The sequence below is a fragment of the Staurois parvus genome, unplaced genomic scaffold (assembly GCF_062004578.1).
Source record: "Staurois parvus isolate SC_StPar_1 unplaced genomic scaffold, SC_StPar_1.0 ptg000886l, whole genome shotgun sequence".
NCBI lineage: Eukaryota > Metazoa > Chordata > Amphibia > Anura > Ranidae > Staurois > Staurois parvus.
This window is the reverse complement of record NW_028318682.1, coordinates 1087361-1112744: the sequence shown is the minus strand read 5'-3', so window position 1 is coordinate 1112744 and position 25384 is coordinate 1087361. Positions and strand designations below refer to the sequence as shown.

General features: G+C 39.7%; 1 long non-coding RNA gene across 1 annotated transcript; it reads left to right on the top strand.

The window, feature by feature from the left end:
• The first annotated feature begins 1991 nt into the window (after positions 1-1991).
• LOC149442425 (uncharacterized) lies at positions 1992-24933 on the top strand. The gene is made up of 3 exons (XR_016307190.1): positions 1992-2240; positions 2365-2522; positions 24483-24933. It is a non-coding gene; the product is annotated as an uncharacterized LOC149442425 (long non-coding RNA).
• Positions 24934-25384: the final 451 nt, after the last annotated feature.

Below are 25384 nucleotides of genomic sequence, written 5' to 3'. Positions count from 1 at the left end.
CTCCCAATTTTCTGAAATTATAAAAAGGGATACCTTTTAGCACACAATATGTAGAGAAAGGACACCTCCCTACCACAGCCCCGGTTAAGGGACCACAAAGTACTTTCCTGATCTTTATTTGTTCTTTTATGTTGGCTTTTCCAAATAACAAACGCAGTAATATAGAGGCTCGCCTAGAGGACAGAGCGGGTTTTGTCTGTGTCCACACTGTATAAACTGATGCTATTGGCCTGCAGTGAATTTACTGATAAATTTACTGTTACCGCTGATACCTCTCCCCTGCCAGAGAAGGTAAGTACTAGCAGGCTGTGCTTTCTAGAAAACCTGCCATTTGGACCTTAGTGTTTCTAAAGCTAAACTCCAGGCAAATATAAAAGACATAAATTAACCCAAAAGGCGAAGTTCTGCTTTAAGGCGTTGTCCCCCGCTCCCCATTGGGGATTGTCGCCTTTGGGGAGCGGGTACCCGAATTTGACAGGTACTCGCTCCCACTTCCTAAGGTGAATGGAAGAGGAAGTTGTCCTTGACGTGTGACAGGTCCCAGAAGACTTCAGGACCATTCACAAAGTGCAGAGTTACTCGCGCATGCGCAGTGGGCACCCGGCTGTGAAGTTGCAAGCTGACACAGCCGGGTGCCCACACTGAAAATGCCGGCGCCGTGGAGAGAAGACGGCCGGTGAAACCAGCCATGGTGGGGACACTGCTGGACCGAGGGACAGGCAAGTGTCTAGATTTTAAAAATCAGCAGCTACAGTTTTTGTAGCTGCTGACTTTTTTATTTAAATATATTATTTAAAGCAGGATTAAACTTAAAAACAAACATTTATTATATTGCTGCTTACCAATTCTTAGATGTAATGCCCCCTGTGCTCCTTCATCCAGATTAGGGGCACTCTAAAACAGGAGGTGCGTCACTGGCTGGATAAGAGGAACAGAGGAAAAAAGTGCACCTGTACCCAGATTATGGAGCTTAAAGCATAGCTCCCAACTGTCCCTCATTTGGAGGACTTCCTTTTTTAACCACTTTCCCTCCTGAGGATTTACCCCTGACCAGGCCATTTTTTGCATTACGGCACAGTGTTACTTTAACTAACAATTGCGCGGTCATGCAATGCTGCACCCAAATGATATTTATGTCCTTTTTTCCCCAGAAACTGAGCTGTCTTTCGGTGGTATTTGATTGCCTGTGCAGTTTTTATATTTTGCGCTATAAAAAAAAGACCAACAATTTTGAGAAAAAAAAAATATTTTTAACTTTTTGCTAGTAAAAATATTTAAAAAATCTAATTTCATCATAAATTTATGCCAAAATCCGTTTTGCTACATGTCTTTGCTAAAAAAATTAATTGGTTTACGTGAAAGTTATAGCTTTTACAAATGGCGGTATATATATTGGGATATTTTTATTTTATTTTTGTTTAAATTTTAACTAGTAATGGTGATGATCAGCGACTTATAGCGGGACTGCGGGACTGCAGCAGACATTTTGACACTGGGGGGGAACTGACTTGGTGTCACTGACATCCCCAGTGACATCAATACAGTGATCAGTGCTAAAAAACCCCACTGACAGTGTACTAATGACACTGGGCAGGAAGGGGTTAACGTGAGAGGCGATCAAAGGTTTAACTGTGTGCTGGGTGTGTTTTACTGTGGGGTGATGTCTGTGTGCTTCACTGTAAGCACACTGCTTTGGATGGCACAGTTTGTACTGAAGTATGAACCTTTGATTACAGGGCTGGAGGAAGTATGAAAGAACAGTAAGTATGGTAAGTTTACTGCACTTGTGCCCTATTGAAATCCACAAGTCTCTTTGTGTTGGAATGTATTGTTCATGTATTTTTGTGCAACAACTGCTGTACATCAGTATCAGTATTCAGTAGAGATATATTCTTCAACCAGTAGATGGCAGTGTTTATAGGTTTGTGGCTGCATCTATGATTAATCTCTTTTCTTTATAATAAAGTTCCTGTTTTCTGTTAGCAGAGAAGCAGCAGATGAAAACATGTGGACTGTGCTCTATCTGTTCTGTAGGTCTATATATAGAAGCTATATCCATGGTGGCAAACGGGGCTTGTAATATTCATTGATCTTTGTAATTGAATGACGCAGCTGTATGGACAGACATGCACAGCCATGCTGAATTTAGGAAACTAACAGGAGCCTGCAGGGAGAAGAACCCCCAGCGGTTTGGCGGTGGAAGGCTGAAGATTGATTATGTTTCACGCTACATCCTAAGTGTAGGTATTTTTAAAACATTGTTAGAAAGCTGGAATTAGCTTTTACAGCTTTGCTTAGAGTATCTAAATACTTTTGTGTGCATCGTCTGGACTCAAATTATTTTTATTTTTTAATTGCATGCAGTATAGGTAACTTATTGGATGGGGAGGAGACTTGAAAGTAAAAGTCAAACTGCAGCAGAGAAAGATCAGATCCTTTCTCCTACTATACAGGACCATGCTCTGTAGCAGAGCTGTGCAAACCTCAGGACTGGATGGCCTGAAATACAAATCAATTAGCAGGTAAAACAGTTCTTAAGTTTATATAATATGTATGTCATCTGTGTACCTAGCTAGGCAGGACCATGCTTTGTAGCAGAGCTGTGTAAATCGCAGAACTGGATGGCCAGAAATACAAATCAATTAGCAGGTAAAACAGTTCTTAAGTATATATAATATGTATGTCATCTGTGTACCTAGCTAGACAGGACCATGCTTTGTAGCAGAGCTGTGTAAATCTCAGGACTGGATGGCCAGAAATACAAATCAATTAGCAGGTAAAACAGTTCTTAAGTATATATAATATGTATGTCATCTGTGTACCTAGCTAGGCAGGACCATGCTTTGTAGCAGAGCTGTGTAAATCGCAGAACTGGATGACCAGAAATACAAATCCATTAGCAGGTAAAACAGTTCTTAAGTATATATAATATGTATGTCATCTGTGTACCTAGCTAGACAGGACCATGCTTTGTAGCAGAGCTGTGTAAATCTCAGGACTGGATTGCCAGAAATACAAATCCATTAGCAGGTAAAACAGTTCTTAAGTATATATATTATGTATTTCATCTGTGTACCTAGCTGTTTGTCTGGAGTATAACTTTAGGTTTTCAATCTCTTCCTCTGCCACTGCAGCAAAAGCCTTCTGACATTGATTGAGCTCTGCATGGAAAATATCCGTATACTGTTTATTTAAACAAATGTGCTTTTTTAATGTATTGGCTGTCATTTCCTGGCACATACTTTTTGCATTGTTTTTCTGTTTTGACAGCCTAAATCTTATGTATCACTAATGACTATTCTCAGCTCTTTCTTCTCTAGGAGACTTCCGGGAATAGTTGACTCTGGCTAAAATCCAGTGTTGTTATGTAAATGACACTTTATGCAGGTTTAGTTATTTAAATTTATTGGCAGAATGCAATTTAAGTGAAAATAGAGTTCTTTGGAAAGAAAATTAAAAACAAAGTTTGCCAACAGTAAGATCTTCTTAAGTAATCCTAAAACTGCAGTAAATAGGCAGAGAAAGAGAGATGGGGGTAATTATGCCAGGGTAAGAGCAGATTGATAATGTATTACAATGATAAAGTAGAAGTCAACACAACGTTTTTTTTTAGTCAACACATTTTTTTTTTTACTATTAGTTTTAGATAGAGAAAGTAAAGGTTAAATCAGCCTTTCTAAACCTTTTTACCATGAAAGAACCAATACTTTCCAGGTCTCAAAAACCACTAAAATAGTTACAGTATATCTACAGCTCAAAACACATTAGTCAAACCACACTTTTGCTCAGTAAGAGAATGACTTCCTTGCAGTGATAGTGGAAAGAATGCCCTGTTGCACTTATTGTCTTTGAAAAAAAAAAAATACTAATTAAAATGGTAGTCTGTGAGAAAAATGCCAATTTCAATGGTTGTTAGGGAAGGGCCCCCATACACTGGGGCACAGAAAGAAGAATTCTCCTTACATTGCTGGTCAGTGGGGTCAGTCATCCCTTGATAGTGAACATGATCATTGGTGGCAGTGATTACTTACTTGAAAAATAGGAGGAGAAGCTCCACTGGTCCCAATCTGATGAGTTCAACCATGTGGTGCTGGTGCTAGAACTATGAAGGCACCGTCAGACTGAAAATCAATCCATTGCTGCTCATTGTGCAAGGAACTCCTAGCAACCTCTGGAGGAATCCTAATGTTAAAGGAACCCTGGTTGAGCAAAGCTAAGTTAGACTGTAAAGATCAACAAAGGTGACTAACACAGTATATACTGTATTTTTCCTAGGTGTATTATTAATGGAACATTAAACTGTTAAATAAATAATACAGTATGCTAACAAAATCTGAGATCAGCACAATGACATTAAAATATGGCAACCAAAATGAAAACCTCCTGTTGTCAGTCTGCACATTTCCAGTTCATTAGTGTATAAAGTAAAGATCAGTTAGTTGGGGTGCTGAAGGATGCGATGTGGGGTCTGTGATGTTGTGGGTTTGTCTTTAGTATAATTAGTAGGGTGGTTTAGGGAATTGGGGCTAATTCATGGGAGGGATTGTTGATTACTGAGGTAAGGGGGTGGGGTGTATTTCATCTTCAGAGGCAGGTATGTTGAGTAGTAAGCACATAGAGTCACGAATCGCTAAAAATGGCGTATTGCAGAAATAGTAAAACAGTACAAACAGGCCTGACGGGGAGGCTCAACCGACCGGGACACTTACAACAGTTCAGAGAAGAGTAAGCAGGGTGTAGATTCAAAGCTGCCGAAAGCATCTGCCACAAGAAGCGCAGCCTGGCTGGTCCAACATGAAGGGAAGCTTCGTGGCTTCCCTACTCTACCAGAACCTTACCTACCACTAGTCCTGTCCCTGACAGATGGGTGACGTATCCCTACACTAGCCAGTCACATAAAGTGCACAAAATCCTGGGGGGCAGGGACTTAAAAAAACTCTTCTTGATCTGCCAGGGTCACCTGGGTCCAGCACATCCAATTGGATCACTGCTCCAGGTGACCGAGGAAACCATAGAGAAACCCAGTTTCTCCCAACTTTCTCCCCAAGCTGCATTGTCGCCATGGTTGAGAGCCACCTGCAGTGGAGAATATAGACTGCACCTGCCTACAGGTATGGGGGAAGCGACACAAGGGAATTTTGAGTGGGTGGGATAGGGGCAGGGGGGTATTTACCACAAGGCAAACAAGGTATTTGCCTTGGGAGGCATTTTTCAGGGGGGCAGCACTAGCCCCTGGAAGAAGGGACTGAAGAAGGGACACACGTGGCATGGGGATCAGGTGGAATCCCAAAGAGGCTGTGGGCTGCTTGACGGTATATGCAGAGCCCGACTCTCATTCCCGAGGATGTCTGGAGCTGTGAAGGTAAGTGTCTTTCTCTCCCTCACCGGGTGGGGAAGGCGGTGTATGGGGGCAATGATAATGGAAGGCTCTCTCGGGTGGGGGTGGGGTCAGGGGTGTTGTAGGTCAATGTCTCAGGCTATTTCCTCCATGAGGGGGGTGTCGTTGGTTGGTGTAAGGCTCTCTCCATGGGGGGTGTGGGGGTGGCTGATTTTTGTGTTGCCTAGGGCAGAACAAAACCTACATACACCACTGGATAGGGGAAGGATACAACCTTGGTTTATGTGAAGGAGGGTGGGTGGCAGAAGGTGACCAGTGTCCTTGGCCACTCTCCAGAGAGATAGTGATGGAGTAGAGGGAAGAAGAGAGGAAATAAATAAGGGGAAGGATAAATGACTAATAGAATGAGGATAGTAGGACAGGTGACCGGTCTGATGATAGTGACATTGTAGCCATTGTTGTAATATTGGTGGAGAAGAGAGCAGGGTTCAGGAATGTTAACAATACGAATTACAACAGAGTTTTTCTAAGTCTTATGTAGAGATGTAACATTTCCAGAAACACTGAAGCCATGAGAAAAAAAATGTTTTCCCTTGTTTTTTTTTCGGAAAAAATTAAAAAAATTCAGTGTGGAGTAGTTTTACCAATTGAAAGTAATTTTGTTACACTGGGAACGTGAATTGCGGTGTATATACAAGTATTTTTCTTGAAATAAAAATACAGCTTATTCAGTAAATAAACTTTCTTTTTAAAATGTTATTTTTTATTACAAATGGAAAAACAAGAATTGTATATGTTAAGAACATTTCAATTGTACATGAGAACCACCCCCTTTCTCTCAAAAGCAACAACAAAAAAAAAGAAACCATCAACATACAAATTATACATATTGGCCCATTAGCAACAAAAGGCAAATAAAAAGGTATGTAACTGCCATTATTTGTGCCAGCAGGATAAGGACTTTGGGGGATGTAAGGTCCATCTACTGTATATATTTTAGCACCATATCAAGGTTTAACTTTTGATTGGTGCTTTAAACAATACATTGAGAAAAGAAAACAGCAGAAAGAATGTTTTTGGAAAGAGAAAAGGGAAAAGCTACCTCATTTAATTCCATAAACTATTTTTTAATGTCTTTAGGGCACCTCTGGCATGCAGGGATGTGTTTTGTCATCCTTGTAGCATTTGGAAAAGATTATTTCTTCTGACAATATTTGAAAATTGCAAATTTGCTCTCAGCAGAAATTGCCCTGCAGAAATGTTTCCAAACTCTAGATGTTGGTCTCACCATTTTACTGAGAGACGGAAAAGAAAAAACTAAATTAATAGGAATCATTTAAAGTTTATAAAGATAAACCAATTTGTCAGAAGACAGAACTATCATTTACTTCATCCCAACATTCACTGAACTGTAGGAGGTACAAAATAGAGCCCACAAGAAAAATAAACTGGAGCCTTTCCACTGCAGTGCCTCCTATTGGCAAAAATGCATATTTCTCTTGTTTGAGAACTTCATTGAGAAGTACTGTGTTACATGAATTGTATTCCTGTCTTCAGCTGACAGAACTTGCAATAATTTAAGACTTTACATAAAGTCTAAAATCATTCATTAAGGTCTTCATGTGACATAGTTTGAATAACATGTCATAGATACATTATTTATTTACATGGAAAAATAAAACTGTTCTCTCCCCCCCAATGTTTCCATTTTCTTTTTACAGGACTTCGCATCTCCAGGAATGATAGTGCAGGGGAGTAGGAATAAGGTTCCTTGGGGATTGGGCGGTCTGTGATTTTTGTATAATAGTGTGAACCTGGTGCCAGAATGTTTTCAGTCCACATTATGTACAGGAGGTCCACAGTAGAGGAGACATCTGTCAGGCAGTAAGGGATAGATGTGAATTTGGTACAATTTTATTTTCAAACTTCTTTTGAGATATTATTGATGTTTGTGTCTGAATTGTAAGGTAATATCAACCTCTTAATTAATAGTGAGCAAATCTCTCAGATCTGCTTTATTATGGATTCAAAAGAATGGATTCTAAAATGTGCATTCTACTCAGAATATAGCAAGCAAGTAAAAGAATGAATGGACAACTTTGTACCATACTCCTTTTGAGGACAGTGTGTAAACACAAACTGCATTGCATGTGTGAGCATGTGTGATTAGTTAATGTCTGGATTTCATGGATGACCATACATAACCCCGTACTTGCAGGTGATACACCCAATTTGGTCATTGCTTGCATATTAATTAGCAGCAGCACCATATTGCTGCGGTCTGTTTGGAGGTACAGTATATGGTAGAGAAAAGCTGAGTATAAAAATACACAGGAACATACTGCATTCTTTCTTGTTGGCAGTGGAAATCACTTTGTGTCTGGCACCATGCAGCCTTTTTACATTGTGGAAATTTTATGTTTATACATTGTCAACCCTATTTCACACATCTGTGTTATCAGCATAAATACATCTTAACCAATAAACTTTTATTTATTTTATTGCAAATTGATTAAAAAGTAGAGGACCTAGTATCAAGCCTTGTGGTGCACCACTGATGACTGGTCTCCGTTCAAAGCAAACCCTTTGTATAACTATGCACTGATAAAAATCTTTTAGCCAACTGCATATCCACTGAAACTTTTTGAAGCTACACTTTCTTGAGATATTCATGGATGTGAGATGGACCATATAGAATTCCAGGTCTTAGATGAGGAAGTGCCGGAAATGAATTACAATTCCAAAATATGTAGTGAAGAAATAAAGACATTCTGTTCTAGAGCTAGATAACGTGCTTGAATACTGCATGGTGTAGAGAAGTGAGCAGACCGTCATGTAATATATTCTTTAGTGGTACTGTAGTTTGTTTTTCATAGTACATAATTATGCATTGTATTCCATCTGGGTTCTACCTATGAACCATTTACAGACTCTCTAGGTCAGTCATTCTCAACCAGGGTTCCATAGAACCCTAGGGTTTCTACAGATGTTGTCAGGGGGTTCCTTGAGCTGTGGCTGACTTGACTACTCATTTGATGGTGCCTGCATATTTCCATGTCCAACACCACTTGGAAGAGCCAAAGGGATGACACCAATAATCTTTTTAGCTGACTGTAAGGATGGCATACAGGCAACCACTGTAAGGGGGGGCATTCTTTCTATTGACCACCAAGGTAAGGGGCATTTTCCCAATGCACCCTGGTTGACTATTCTTAACAGGGGTTCCCTGAGACTCGAATATTTTTCAAGCGATCCTCTGTGGTAAAAAAGTTTGAGAAAGGCTGCTCTAGGTAATAACAACAGGGAAAACACAGGGAACCTATGTATATTGAAGGCTTGACATTGCAGTGATTACTGTGCTTATGTAATGTTTAAAAGTTATCCAACTGCTGCATGCATTTGGGTGCCATTATCTTTCAATGGCAGTCAACATGCAATGTGATTCTGCCGCAGTTGTCACAGTCATGTGAAGCTTGTGTTCAAATGAATGGGCTGCCCTATGTGACAGGCAGAATTGCATGAAAATCGCAATGTCAAAATCACGTAACAGGAACACTCGTTCTTGCTATGCAGTAATGTGAATGGGGCCTAAAATTGCTCTTTGCATGATGTTAAAACACACTGATTAAGTAAAGGCGAAATAAAGAAAATGAACACAAAATATCACAGTAACAACAACAAAAACAACAACAGTAATAATAGACTAAAGAGAAGCATTTAACTTTAGTCTTAAAGTAGAACTATAGGCCAAACTTTTTTTTTTCATTTTGGATAGAGTAAGGGAGGGTTATAACCCCTGTGAGGTTTATTTTTGCCCTCTTTGTCACAATAGGGAGATTTACCATCACTTCCCATAGCCAAAATAGGAAGTGAGAAGAAATCCATGCAAATTAAAAGAATCCCTTTGGGACCCCCAGGTCACCAGAACTAGTACCCTCATTGGATGACTTCCCCTCTATTACTGTTCTGGAGACAATGCAAAATTTGGTATTTTGGGTTACTTTGACTTTCAATGAGAATGGCAAACAGGACAAATAGAGAGAGTGAATCACCTTAACAGAGGCACAGACAACAATAAAAACTGACAGGTGTTCTAATTCCTCTCCACTCTATCCAAATAAAAAAAAGATAGATTTGCTTGTAGTTATACTTTAACACCTTCTCGCCCGGCCTATAGCAGAATGATGGGCGGGTGGGACACTCGACGTTGTGACTGGGCGTCATATGATGTCCTTTCAAAATGAGACTCTCATGTGGCCGCGCAGCGGCGCAATCTGTCACTGGCTGTGTCCACGGGACACAGCTGATGACGTATCACTACACCGGCCCATTGCCAGTGTCATGTGACCACTGTGACCAATCACAGCAGATCACATGTCAATTGTATGCAGTGGATGGCTTCCTGCCATGCCATCCATTGTATACAATTGCGTAGTTAGCTGTGATTGGTCAAAGCAGTCACATGATACAGACATGGCCAGTCACAGCCCATCTGTATCATGTGATCAGCTTTGCCCAATCACAGCTAATCACAACAAAAGACTGAATGAATCAGTTTCATTCAGTAACAATGATTGCAAATATCAATTAAATACATTGGTATTAGCAATCATAATGTGTTAAAAAAAGAAAAATTCTGATCACTTGCCCAGAGAAGTGCAATGTTACTATGGTAACATTGTATTGCTTTGGTCACAGTATGCTGAAAAATAAAATAGTAAAATAAAGAAAAAATAATGTAATAAAAAAAAAAATAGAAACATTTGAAAAAAAAATACAAATTAAATTAATATTATTATTATTTTTATTATTTTCACCAAAGAAATGTAGCAGAATTTATTTTAACATAAATTTATGAAGAAATGTTATTTATTTGCAAAATTTTCCCTCCCTCTTAGATTGTAAGCTCCAAGGAGCTTACCTCCTATCCCTTTTGTATTGAACTTTATTGTTGCTGTATTGTCTCCCGTTATATTGTAAAGCGCTGAGCAAACTGTCAGCGCTATATAAATCCTGTATAATAATAATAACAGAAACAAAGAAAAGTGTGCTTTCTTTTCAAAAGTTTCAGGTGTTTTTTGTTTTATTTATTGATTAAATACCACCAAAAGAAAGCTCTTGTATGAAATAAATGATACAAATTTCATATGGGTACAGTGTTGCATGACTGCGCAATTGTCATTCAAAGCGCTGAAAGCTGAAAATTGGTCTGGGCAGGATGGGGTATAAGTGCCCTGTATTGAAGTGGTTAAAATGGTTCTATCAGTAACTTTATAACATGTCACAATATACAGCATTAATCTTTTTCCAGTGACTTTGCCAAGGATAAAATAATGCCATCAGTCTGCTGCAGTAGGGAGAAAGCATCTCCTTTCTCCTAGTGATCAGACTGCAAAATTGTAACTTAGAGGTGAGTCACAAAGTGGGAGGCTGCAGCAGGAGGTTTGTGTTCACCGGACACAGCGGAATGAGAATCCTGGTAATCGGGACTTGGTGATCACGTGATCACAATGACAACAAAGCTTTTAAGAATCAATCTGATTCATAAAAGCTTTGCTTCTGTTCCTGGAGAGCTGTGATTGGTCCATAGCTCTCACATGACACATGGGGCCAATCACAGCACCCTGTACCATGTGACCAGCTGGAGCCAATCACAGATCACTATTGCATTGAACTGTCATTACCTTACAACATTCATGAAAGTTCAAAGCAAGCTTTGCATTGCAGAGCAATACAAAGTGCAAAAAAATGTAAATAAAAAAAAATCCTTGATCACAATGGTAACACTTCACTACTCTAATGAATGTATTAAAAAAGTTGTTTTTTTTCAAATTAAAAAAAAAAATGATTGAGAGAATTTTCTTTTAAAACTACTTGCCATACACCTGCCAACAATGTGCAGGTGAGCAGCGGTTCTGGGAAATGCAACGTAATCTTCAGTTGTTTTCTATTTCTGGATGTGCGTGCACCCCCCCCCCCCCCGCTGCCCCCTATGCCATCCAGGGAAGGAAGAACAAACACGGCAGCACTACATTTTACATGCACACGTTAAATTAGCACATTAAACTCTTTGATTGCCCATATTAACCCTTTGATCAGGTGTCACCCAGCCAGTGCTATCAGTACAGTGTCAGTATATAGAGTTTTTCACTAATTACTGTATTCCTGCCACTAGCGACATCAGATAGCGTCAGGGTCAGTTAGTGCCCCAACCAGCCAGGGTCAGCTAGCTTTAGATTGCACGCACACTATCGCACTCATGCTATAGGTTGCTGATTACCGCCGTTACTAGTACAGTGTTTGTACAGATCAATATATTGATCACAAATAGAGCTTTACTAGTGCCTCCTTTGTATAGTGTCCCCGAAAATGCAGAGTTAGCAGGATCAGCCCCATTCTCTGCCAGCACTAGCATTTAGCCCCTCCGTTGTTTTTCATGGAAGATTTATACCAAGTGATTGTGGGCCAAAGCAGTTTAAACGCACAACAATATATCGCCACCCAGCCAAATTCAGCTCTTGCCAGACAGTTCACATGAAAACCTATTACAGTTTATGAATTTAAAACTTTTATGGGCCTAACCCTCACCACGGGCATTACAAAAAATAATGAATTGCGGTCATATTGATCCACAGAGCCAATTCATTGTATGTTCTCTGCTGCTACATATATGCCCAACATGGACCAGCAACGTACTGGTACGTCGCTGGATTTTGAGTGGTTATGCTGAGATGATCAGCTACAGGCATCATCCTTGTATCGTTTTCTTCAGCTAGTGGTCGGCTTTCATATAAAAACAATCCTAGCTGCTATTTAGCCTCTGGAACGCTTTTACAAGCAGCGGGGAGGGACTCCCCCACCTCTCCTGCCACCTTCCAAGGTTTTCTTGGACTCTCACGTCCCACCAGGGAACCCAAAAATGCAGCCGGAAGTTCCACTGGCTGACAATAGAGCTGATCGGAGACTGGAATGCCACCAATCATCTCTATACTTTAAGAGACCGAAAGCTGCAAACATTTAATTCATTCCCTGTGATAACAATAAAAGCGATCAAGAAAAAAAAAAGGAAAGGGACAGTGTAAAAGTTATAAAAAAAAGCAAAATAAATAATATAAAAAAAAAAATTCATCCTCACCCCTGTGTTTGCGTGCAAACGCAAGCGGCGGTCCCATGGCTATATGTAAACAGATATTGCACCATACATGTGAGGTATCACTGCGAATATCAGATCAAGGGCAGTAGTTCTAGTACTAGAACTCCTGTGTAAATCTGAAGTGGTGACCTATAAAGGCTTTTAATGCATCGCCTATGGATATTACAAATTTATGTAATTTGTTGCCATTGCACGGGCGTGCGCAACTTTAAAGCATTTCATGTTTGGTATCCATTTACTCAGTGTAACATCATCTTTTATATTTTATCAAATGATTGAGCAATATATTGTGTTTGTGTGCATTAAAATTCTAAAAAGTGTGATTTTTTTTCCCCAAAAAATTGCTTTTGAAAAATCACTGCACAAATACTATGTGACATAAAAATGTCAACACCCACCGTTTAATTCTCTAGGACCTCTGTTTTAAAAAATATATATAATGTTTGGGGGATCAAAGTAATTTTCTAGCAAAAAAATTGTTTTTTTTTTTTGTAAACAAAAAGTGTCAGAAAAGGCTTGGTCTTCAAGTGGTTAGAAAAGTGGGTGATGTGTGGCACAAGCTTGTAATGTTGGCCCTGAAATGCCAAGATAGTAGAAGCACCCCCCCCCCCAAATGACCCCTTTTTAGAAAGTAAACACTTCAAGGTATTTGCCAGGAGAACTGGTGAGAATTTTGCAGATCTCTCCAAAACTGTGATAGGTATTGAGGAAGTGATATGAGGAAATATGCCCTTTGAAAGCCTGAAGATGGCCATGGGATTTTGTGTGTGTGTATGTGGCTAGGCTGTCAAAAAGTCTCTCACATGTGGTATCCCCATATTCGGGAGAAGCAGCATAATGTGTTTTGGGGTGTAATTCCACATCTACCCATGGCATGTGTGAGCAATATATATTTCACTGACAACTTTGTGTAAAAAAAAAATGTTTTTTGTCATTTTCCAAAACTTGGTGGTAAAAAATAAAATGCTTCATGGACTCAACATGCCTCTCAGCAAATTCCTTAGAGTATCTAATTCCCAAAAATGGGTCTTTAAGGTTTTTTTTGTACTGCCCTGGCATTTTAGCACTTCAAGAAATGTGATAGGCAGTCAGAAAGTAAAAGCTGCGTAAATTCCAATATACAGTGCTCAGCATAAATGAGTACACCCCAACAGATTTGTCAGAAAACCTTTACTTTCCTTTCAGAATCAACATTTTCTATGGGACACTATACTACAAAATACTCCCACAAATATGGGCCATTGATTGCAAACAATGGTGGTGGCAGTGTCCTTCTGTGGGGCTGCATACGTGCTGCTGGTGTCGGGGAGCTGCATTTCATTGATGGTATCATGAATTCATAGATGTACTGTGCTGTATTGAAAGAGAAGATGCTATCATCACTCCATACCCTTTCTTTCTTTCTTCATGTTCATTTGAAAATTATTTACCAGCAAATCAATAAAGAAGAAAAAAACAGAGAAAAAAGAAAAACGCACGCACACGCGCACACGCGCACACGCGCACACATGCACACTGTATATAGACATACTTTCTTTCCTTTCTTTCTATTTATATTCTCTATGTTTAGCCTGGTACATAGTCACAGAACAGAATTATAACTAGAGAGGAGAAGAAGGGGTAACTACTGAAGACTTAGAAAGATGGAGAGCACATTATTAATTTGGATAAAAAGGAATTAAAATTAAAATTGCCCTTAAGGTTTGTCTGTGTTCCGATAATTACATTTTACTCAGCAAAGGGATGATTGAAATGATTACAACTTGGTTAAAATCAAGTGTGTCCTGTAATGTTTAGGAAAGGGGAAAGTATTTGAGAGTCCCTCCTCCCTGGCAGACAGAGATCAGGCACAGATAACCTTGCTTGTACCCGATAGAGCTGTAATCAAAAAAGCATTATTCCTCAACAGCATTGCATTAAGTAAAAAATCATGTTTTCATTCCAGTTTATTTGAACTTTTTTCCCAAAGTTTTTAAGTTTAAAAATTCATGTTTAATATTGTTTTTAATTAGTGCTATAAAACCATTATTTTACAAATAGGCATGTAATGCATAGTACATCCATGACAGTTTGCAGAGCTTGCTGGGTTTTATTTATTTATTTCAGGTACTTATATAGCGCCCTCAATTTACGCAGCAGCTTACATATATATATTGTACATTCACATCAGTCCCTAACCCTCAAGGGGTGTACAATCTAAGGTCCCTAACTTACATTCATACATACACATATTAGGGCCAATTTAGACAGGAGCCAATTAACCTACCAGCATGTCTTTGGAGTGTGGGAGAAAACCAGAGTACCCGGAGGAAACCCACGCAGGCACAGTGAGAACATGCAAACTCCAGGCAGGGTTCTTTAACCTTATTCTCTTTATCTCTCTCTCTCTCTCTCTCTCTCTATATATATATATATATATATATATACACACACAATACATATACGAAGGGTGTTTGAGGACTTTTAACCACTTTTAACCACTTGCCCTCCAAAAGGTTTACCCTCCTTCCAAGCCATTTTTCTGCGATATGGCGCTGTGTTACTTTAACTGACAATTGCGCAGTCATGCAAAGCTGCACTCAAATGAAATATATGTCCTTTTTCCCCACAATTAAAGCTCTCTTTCAGTAGTTGATTGCCTCTGCGTTTTCTATTTTTTGTGCTATAAACAAAAAACGACCTACAGTTAAAAAAAAAAAACATTTTTGACTTTTTGCTATAAAACATATCCAGGAAAAAATTTTAAAAATCAAACTTCATCATAAATTTAGGCCAAAATGTATTCTGCTACATGTCTTTGCTAAAAAAAAATCCCACTATGTGTAAATTAATTGGTTTACGAGAAATGTATAGAGTCTACAAATGGAAGTATATATACTGGAGTTTTTTTTTATATACTAGTAATGGCGGTAATTAGCGACTTATAGTGGGACTACGGGCATTCTGACACTGGGGGGGAACTGACTAACAGCCACTGACATCCCCACTGAAACTAATACATTAATCAGTGCTAATAAAATGCACTGACACTGTACTAATGACACTGGGCAGGAAGGGGATAACATCTGAGGCAATCAAAAGGGTAACTGTGTGCTGTTTCACTACGTTGTCTGTGTGTGCTTTACTATGTAAGCATGCTGGTGCTGACGGGAGAGATCTGTATTGTTTACATACAGGCCTCTCCAATGTCAGTGTTCCTCAGCGATCGCCAGGTGTCAGCGGGGAATCTCCAATCGGGACCTGCTGATTGACAGCTGTAGCCGCAAATGGCAGCATGGGTAGGGTGGCACACGCATGCCCCCTACCCAGAAATAGAAAATCATGTATATATACGTTATGCTGTGCAGCCCTACAGCCCTGTAGCAGTAGTTTTGCTGTAGCGCGGTTGGGAAGCGGTTAATTTTACAGGTCTAAAAAGGGATGTTAGCGTGGCGGTACTACACACAGTAGTAAGTGGCAAGTGTATCCTATTACTGATAGGCGGCGCACGTGTTGTGGGCCAGTCCAGAGACCGTTAATCAAGATGGCAGACAACAGTGTTAGTGCGTGCATGGAACAGCGTGTGGTGATGACGTTTCTTGTGAACGAAGGCGTAAAAACCGTGGCTATCCACAGAAGACATCAAGCACAGTACGGTGATGAGACATTCAGCCCCAGTAAGACATTTGAATGGTGTAAACATGTCAAAGATGGCTGTACATCCGTCAGTGATGATCCAGGCTGTGGTGGTTCCCAGCCCACAGTAGTCATTCCTGTGAACATCAGCTTGTGAAACGCCTGATCCTGGATAATTGACGCATAACCTGTCGTATAATTCCACAAGAGACAAATCTTTCTGTTGGAACGGTAAACACAATAATTAGCATTTTCAAAAAATTAGCACACACTGGGTGGCAAGACAGCTTGACTGCCAGAATCAAAAGGAGCATCAAAGCAATGGTGGCATGCAGACTCACCACAAGTGATGTTATTTGGAACAAATGTGGTGTTATTCATGTGAATTTTCTACCCCGTAGTGCCGCTATTAACAGTGAATATTACTGTCGTGTCCTGAGTGATGTGCATACACGTCGGTGGAAAAAACAGCCTGGTTTGATCACTAAGGACGTCCTGTTTCTCCAGGACAATGCACAAGCTCATACTGCTCACCGCACTAAATTCGCAACTCGGCTGAGAGGTATTTCCACATCCTACTTACAGTTTGGACCTCTCTCTGAGTGATTTCCACCTGTTTGGACCCCTAAAAGAGTTCCTCAGATGTCAGCATTTCATCACTGATGATGGCTGTCCTAGGATAGTTCAGGTGTACTTATAAATCTTTCTATGCCAAAGCTTTCCAGGCATTAGTTAAACGCTGGGAAAAGTGTATAAATGTAGCAGAGGAGTATGTCGAAAAGTAAATGCAGTTTCTACTCCTTGAAATGTATATTTTTATTATATAAACTCAAAAGACCCAGTTTATATATAATATATAATTTATATTTTTATTATTAATAATAATAATAATAATAATAATAATCTTTAACCTTGAATCTAATAAATAAGATATATGCAAAAATAAATTGTATGTTCCTGTGAAGATGGTTGGATAATATTGGGTGGAATAAAACTAGGTAACATGGCAGGAAATTTTATCTGAGATACACTATATTGCCAAAAGTATAGGGACACCCCTCCAAATAATTGGATTCAGATGTTTCAATCACCTCCATGGCAACAAGTATATACAATCAAGCACCTAGGCATGCAGACTGCTTCTACAAACATTTGTGAAAGAATGGGTCGCTCTCAGGAGCTCAGTGAATTCAAGCGTGGTACCATAATATGTCCACCTGTGAAATCTCCTTGCTACTAAATATTCCACTGTCAACTGTTTGTGGTATTATAAAAAAAGTGGAAGCAACTGGGAACAACAGCAACTCAGCCAAAAAGTGGTAGGCCACGTAAGTTGACAGAGCAGGGTCAGCGCATGCTGAAGCGCACAGTGTGCAGAAGTCGCCAACTGTCTGCAGAGTCAATAGCTAAAGATCTCCAAACTTCGTGTGGCCTTCAGATTAGCACAACAGTACGTAGAGAGCTTCATGGAATGGGTTTCCATGGCCCAGCAGCTGCATCCAAGCCTTACATCACCAAGTGCACTGCAAAGCATCAGATGCAGTGGTGTAAAGCACACCATCACTGGACTCTAGAGCAGTGGAGACGTGTTCTCTGGAGTGATCAATCACGCTTCTCTGGCAATCTGATAGATGTGTCTGGGCTTGTTGTTTGCCTGGAGAGTGGTACTTGCCTGATTGCATTGTGCCAAGTGTTTGGTGGGGAGGGGGGGGATTATGGTGTGGAGTTGTTTTTCATGGGATTGGGCTTGGCCCCTTAGTCCCAGTGAAGGGAACTTTTAAGGCGTCAGCATACCAAGACATTTTGGACAGTTTCGTGCTCCCAACTTTGTGGGAGGGAATAGTTTGGGGATGGCCTCTTCTTGTTCCAACATGACTGCGCACCACTATTATTATTATTATACAGTATTTATATAGCGCCAAAGGGTATGCTCAGCACTGTACAGTAGCAAGGGGGACAGAACATGAGACAAGACAGTAACAATACACTACACGAGGGGTTCGAGGGCCCTGCTCTTTCGAGCTTACAATCTAGGACAAAGCAAGGTTCATAAAGACATGGATGAGCGAGTTTGGAGGAAGGAACTTGACTGGCCTGCACAGAGTCCTGATCTCAACCCAACAGAACACATTTGGGATGAAGTAGAGCAGAGACTGCGAGCCAGGCCTTCTTGTCTGACATCAGTGCCTGACCTCACAAATGTGCTTCTGGAAGAATGGTCAAACATTCCCATAGACACACTCCTAAACCTTGTGGACAGCCTTCCCAGAAGAGTTGAAGCTGCAAAGGGTGGGCCAACGCAATATTGAACCCTACGGACTAACACTGGGATGCCATTGAAGTTCATGTGCGTCCCAATACTTTTGGCAATATAGTGTATATGACCTTGTATGAATTCTTTATTTTCCAGAGCTACTCTTTTTCTAGTTTATAATGCAATGTTATGTTTTATGAATTCATCTAGCCATCTTCCAGTGCGTATCTGTTTGTAGCAGTACAAAAAAAGACAATTAATAAAGTGCTATGTGCTTAAAAAAAAAAAAAATAATAATTTAAGTCATTTACGACCATCTAATCCTGTATATTGCCTTTTATACCTTGTTGTATCTGTCATGACATATGTAAATAGATATATATTTTACATAAAATCTCTGACTTGTACCTGCTGTACAAAGTGCCACATTAAAGTGTTTTCTGCCAGCAGCTAAGTGCCTCTCGCTGGAAGAGGTTAATGCGTTTCATAACTGAGGATACTGTCTGGTAATCATGCAGTTACTTACTTATGGGTCTGGATGCTCATAAAAATGCATTATGATACAATAACACCTAAATGAACCCATGGACAGGCGCCGTCCTTTTTTTGTGCTGCATATTAATACAAGTTAATAGAAGCTGCAAATGGTGTCTCGCAAGGTAATACAAAAATTGTCATATCGCGTTTGTTATGTGAGATGACCATGAACTGAAGCTAATTGGTTTTGTCTGCAATAACTAGCACAACATGTCATATTTTATCAGGCCGCGGGAGATAATAACAAGCGCTCACTTGCCTCGTCTTTGCAGCGGACGGTGCATGGCGACTTGTGTTTGGCAGAAGGGCGCGTGGTGTCAGAAAAGTCACCCCTGAGATGTTTGACTCCTCTGGCTTTATGTCTTTAGAATTGTACCTGTAGGATAGGACTGTCAATGTACATTTTAGAGCCCATGTTGGTTGCGCTTATTAAATGTTGTTTCGAATTATATCGAATTATATCGAATGCATGCTGTTGCTTGAGAGGCTTTAAAAAGATTTCTTGACTGGCATTTTAAAACAATCGACACTATCATTTATTATGACATCAACCCCCTTTAATTTTTGGGAGAAAACACTAAATAAGGAAGAGATATGGTCTAAGTGATGGATTTACAGAAGAAGGACATCTACAGAGATCTAGAAAGTTAAAGTGGAACTAAGATCTCTCAGTCAGCATTAAAGTGTTACTAAACCCACAACAGGAAAATCAGTCTGTATATGCAGTAAAGCATGCTTGTTATGCCCACTGTGGAACCTAAGGGGTTAATCCTCTACATTGTGTAAAAAGGTTGTTTGATCCTGTCTTCTCTGATCTTCCCATTCTTCTACTGTCCCCAATCAATCTGCTGATAGAACGGAGCCTTAGGGGCAAGCTGCCCATGCTCAGTTTGGTGTGTATAGCTAGAGAGTTTTTTTTTTCCTTGGGAGGGTGTATGTGAGCAGCACAGGGCCAATACGCACTGTCCACACAGAGGGTCAGGGGTCATGCAGCCTCATAAGACAATCAGGAGAGAAAGAAAACTCCTCCGTGCTCTGCTGGACACTGATAGAAGTCACAAGACTGCTCTAACTGCTGATGAGAAAAAGTATTTAGCAGTTTATATTTACTAAAATAATTGCATTTCCAAGTTTTGTATACTGTGGGGGACCAGATATATTGAATGCAGTGTCATGGGTTTAGTAACACTATTTGTAATCCTTATACTGTTAGCCTTAGTAAATGAATATCAAAGTAGATAATAATTACTTGTTTTAAACCTTTTTTACATGCCTTAAGTTTCTTCCTGGTTTCTGGCCTAGGCTAAACTGATATTACACATCCCCGACATCCTCATGACCCCCTCATAGAGGAGATGAGGAGGGGCTTTGTCAACTAAGCACACCCGCCCTATGGATTCCAGGAAGTAAATGCTACATGAATCATCTGCCTTCACTCAAGATGGCCACAGCCAGAAATGCAGGGGGGGGGGGGTTCAAAGTGATTTCTAAACAAAATAAAGCTTGAAGACATGGATGGATGGGGAAGTTTGCTTTAAATATTAAAAATTAATTACCACTTGCCACATTGCCACAGCAGATTTACAGCGGCAAGTGCTGGCACAGTCACATATTTACGCGATTCAGCCTGCTCTGACACTGAGTTACTCTGATGGCAGGATGTAAAAAGAATTAAAAAAAGAGAAAAGTTAAATAAGATAAAAAAGAATATGATGACGCTGTGCTTTTCTTAATTTCTCAAAAAAATTGTGTCCGAAAAATGACAACTTCCAAAAACTCGCCATGCCTTTTGCTAAATACCCCAGGCTGTCTATAGGCTGGTGCAGTATGTTTTCTCCACCGTAGGTGGCACTCAATTCGAGTGGTACCACAGTCTGGAGAGGAAGTCCAAGGGAAACATGTTTTTTCTATGGTTTCTTGGGTCAATGGCGCAAGGTTCTGGTTGGCTACACAGTGGCCATGTGACTCTTGATGGTTATCTTGGGTAAGCAGGGTCTATTTAAGTCCCTGCCCCCGGGGTTTGGAACACCTTTGTTTGAGTGACTAGTGTAGGGAAGGAGACCCCGTCTGTCAGGGACAGTAACTAGTGGTAGGGATAGGTTCCTGACGAGGAGGGAAAGGCTACGGACGCACCATCTACAGAAGCCTCCCATCCTGGGACCAAACTGGCCAGGCCACACTTCATCCTCTAAACAGACGCTGTTGGCACCTCTCCTTAGTTGTATCTGTGACTGTATTGAACTGTGATTCCCTGAGTGGCACTCTTTAGCTAGCTAGCTGTTGGCATTCTGCTGAATACAAATTTAAAATTTTGCTACAACCAGGCTCTGTGTATTTCCTGCTAGCACCCCGCTGCACCTCCCCACATGTCTACTTTCCAAAAGGTGGTCTTTATGGGATATTTGTACTGTCCTGCCACTTTTGGCTCTCAGATAATGAGACCAGCTGACAGTACATTAGGATCTATCAATTTTCAAATATACTGCATTTACCATAGTTTGTAGATGCTATAACTTTCACACAAACCAGTTGATATGCATTTATTGGGATTTTTTTTTTTACCAAAGACTTGTAGCATAATACATTTCAGCCTAAATTTATGAAGAAATTTGATGTTTTTTATTGGATATGTTTTATAACAAAAAGTAGAAAATATAGCTTTTTTTAAATTTTTTCTGCCTTTGTTTTTATAATAAAAAACTAAAAACCCAGTGGTGATCAACTACCACCAAAAGAAAGCTCTATTTGTGTGAAAAAAATAACAATTTAATTTGGCTACAGTGTTGCATGACCACACAATTGCCAGTTAAAGTAGCACAGTGCTGAATAGCAAAAAAATACCCTTGTCAAGAAGGGGGTAAAATCTTCCAGAGGGCACATGTTTAAATGGCATTTTCAGTTTGTGGTGCTCAGATACAGTTTAGTTCCGTTTTAACTCCAAGCAAACTGCTTAGACCCTGTTCACATCTATCCATTTCCGCTGTCACACATTTTTAATTTTTTAATGTGCAATTTACATTTTGGGGTTTAGCCAATGATGAGGATTTTCCTGTAATGAGGAACTATGCTTTCTGTTTTTTTTGTGTCTGCAGTTGAGGATGCATGACTGATTTAAACTGCTGAAAAATATGAAAACCCTAACTGGAAAAACAAATGGGGTTTTAAGAGGCACCATACCATGAAATAAATGTATATTCAAAGAAAAAACACAACTTTATTGACAGAGTTAAAACCACAATTGTGGTTGTGAAATCTGAGCAATCACAATGCTCATCATAAAAAGCATGTAATGCTTATAACAAACAGGTTCAACACATAACATTACAGGTTATGATCTTAGGTAACATAAGAACCATAGTTAACATGTTAGCTCCGAATTGGTACTTTGACTATTTCTCTGACACGTTCCGTGGGGCAATAGTCCTCTTCCTCAGGGAGATATAACATATGATTCTAAAAATATATAAACAAGGCCAAAAATGAGCATACAGCATACTGAAAGAAAATAATATTATTTATACCAAACAACATTTTACATTTACCCAATGATGACATCAATACATTTGTAGAAAGCTAGGAAGAACCATGAATGTTGGATCCAAGAATGAGGGGTCCCTCAATCAGAGGCGCAGAGGTGCGCCAAATGGACAAAGCCGCATATCCATAATTAAACTGAAAAAAATCATCAAAACATCCAATTGTTTATTGTGTCCCATACAAACATCCCCTATAGGTAGACATGGTGTCAGCGCCTGTGGTAGTGAGCTCTTGTTGATACTCAACTTGGGGTTCCTCAGGGCGTGGAGTCTAAGCCCCAGCCTGCTTCTTCACCAGAGCCCCTGATGGTGGGGATGGACTTGCAGCAAGCTGGGACCAGGTCGCGGCCCCCAGTTACGCCCTGATGAGGTTGAGGAGACGGCTCGCAGGAGCAAAGTATAATGGGAGGAGACAAATGGAATCCGATAGGCTAGACAAGGTCAGAACAGGCAGAAAACAAGCACAGTCAGAGAATGAAGCCGGGGTCAGTACACGAGTAGTCAGTATAGGATTCAGACAGTAGTAACATAAGGGAGCTCCAACAACTAGGAAGTTGCTCAGGCAAAGTGGCCTAGTCTGAGCATGTCTTATAGAGACAGGCAAACATAGAGGCAGGCCAGGAAGTGATGGAAGGGAAGGAAATAAAACCCAGAGAACAGCAGACGATGCCCATAGGTGAGCACAGACAAACACACATGAAAGAGATGAGGAACAGCACTGCAGCAAGGAGGTAAGAATACACAAACAAGAAACTGCAGGCTAACTTGCGACACGTGGTACATGGTATCATTCAAAGAATCCCAATGTGTCAGATTCTTTGCTCTTGAAAGAGTCCACTTAGAACCTAGAGGTGGCGATTGGGATCATCATATCCTTCACAAAGAGGCTAGATGGATACATAATTTGGCTGCTACACAGCCCCCTGGTTTGAATGATTCATTAAGTTTTAAACCATTTTTGCCCTAGATGATGTATCCTTTTTTTTTCAATACGGGATTTGGCACCATTAAAACCTAACAAGGGGTGAGATTTTATTATGGGTCTTCCTCTCCCCCTCCCTCCATTACTATTTTACACTGCTGTTATTTTAATATTATAATATAATATAATATATATATATATACTGTATATATATATACTCATATATGCTTTATGTCTAGTAATTTTTTATATATTCAGTACAAAAATGCCATTTCTCATCATCCTGAGGGTATGGAGCATATCTAAGAAATGCGTAGAATAATAAAATAAAATTAAGGCGCCCTTTGTTTACTATATTAGCAGTCCAATGGGGCCATTTTTTTTTCAACAAAGTTTATTCACCCACTTTTTTTCTATAGTGCTCTAACAAATTGATGCACTCATTTTCAGCTTTAGTCCCGGCTTCCGGGAGCGTGTATGAGATCTAGGAAGACCCTGGAAATTAGCATAGCCACCCCATAGACTGAGATGTTCTTGGTACGCAGTTCTAGTTCTCCTCTTCAAGACAACGGCACAGAGAAAGATATGAGCAAACATTTCAGCAAGCTTGTGAGTGATGTTACCACACTGGATTTGATGGCTCTTGGGTGAAAAGACATATCAATATTGCTACTTTTTCAGGTTTTCTCGTTCAATATATTTATTGAATAATAGTTTTCAAGAGTTACCACAATGCTTCAGTTTCTTTTTTTAATTTTTTTATTGGATTGGCTTGAACTTTTTTGGAGATGCTTTGCATCTTGTGTTTGTGACTGGCATTGATAAATATTTAATTTTGCCATGGAGAGGATAGGAGGTGAAGCTGGTTAGGGAAATAAAGTTGTGTTTGAGGCTTTTCTTGATTTTGTTTTTTTTTTTTCATTGTAATGATTTTTTTGTTGTGTTGTTGCTTCTTTATATTGCTTGAGGTGCTGAAAATTCAATAAAAAGGAAGAGAAAAAACAAGTAATAAAGCGTAAAAGATAATCATAATATACTGTAAATATACTGTAACAAAAGTTCTTAACATCACTAAATTTAACTGTATCTCTTTTTTATCTCTCTCTTTTTTTTTTTTTACTTCCCAGCACAGCGTTTGTTGATAAGCAGATTAGCTATTCTGTGGATCCAATTGTCAAAATGACTGACGGCAGCTCAGCGAAGCACAACAAAAGCCAGAGAGGACCGGGCTCTGTGAAACTTCATCACCAGTATCCGTGTAACACATAACACATGCCATATTATCTGCTGCTGTTAGAGCTGTCGGAGCTGAAAAACAGATAAATCATTGTAGTAGATATAAATTATGTAACTTTGGGAGGCATCTATTACATTGAAGAATCACACATCTTACATCTAAGTCTTAAAGCAGCCTTTATCAAAATTTTTCTATGTGGAGGAACCTTTAAAATAACTTTCAGATTTCAGGGAACCCCTGCTATAAACTACTTTATCTACAGCTCATGATACATTCATGTGAAGGCTAAGCTGACATATAAGAATTCATTATAAGAATTAATAAAATAATACAAAATGTGATTTACTTGGCATATTTGACAATCACGTTTATAGGATAAAATTTTCATTAGTAGCAATAAAATTAAATAAACAGTAATATGACCAGAAAATAAAGCAGTATTGTTTCCCTGGTGGTCAGTGACGTGTCCCCTAAAAATAAGTGGTCAGTGAAATGTCTTCTTACATTAGTGGTCAATGAAGTGTCCCCTTTTATTAGTGGTCAATGAAATGTTCCCTTTCAGTTGTGGTCAGTGAAGTGTCCCCTTTCAGTAGTGGCCAGTAAAGTGTTCCCTTACATTGTTGATAAGTGGAAGAGTCTACTCTTATATAGGTGGCCAACTCCTATACACAAGTGGCCACGTAAGTGTTCCCTTACATTGTGGTTAGTGAAGACGTATCCCCACACATTGATGGCCAGTAAACTGTCCCCTTACATTGGTAGTCAGAGAAGTGTCCCCTTACGTGGTGGTTA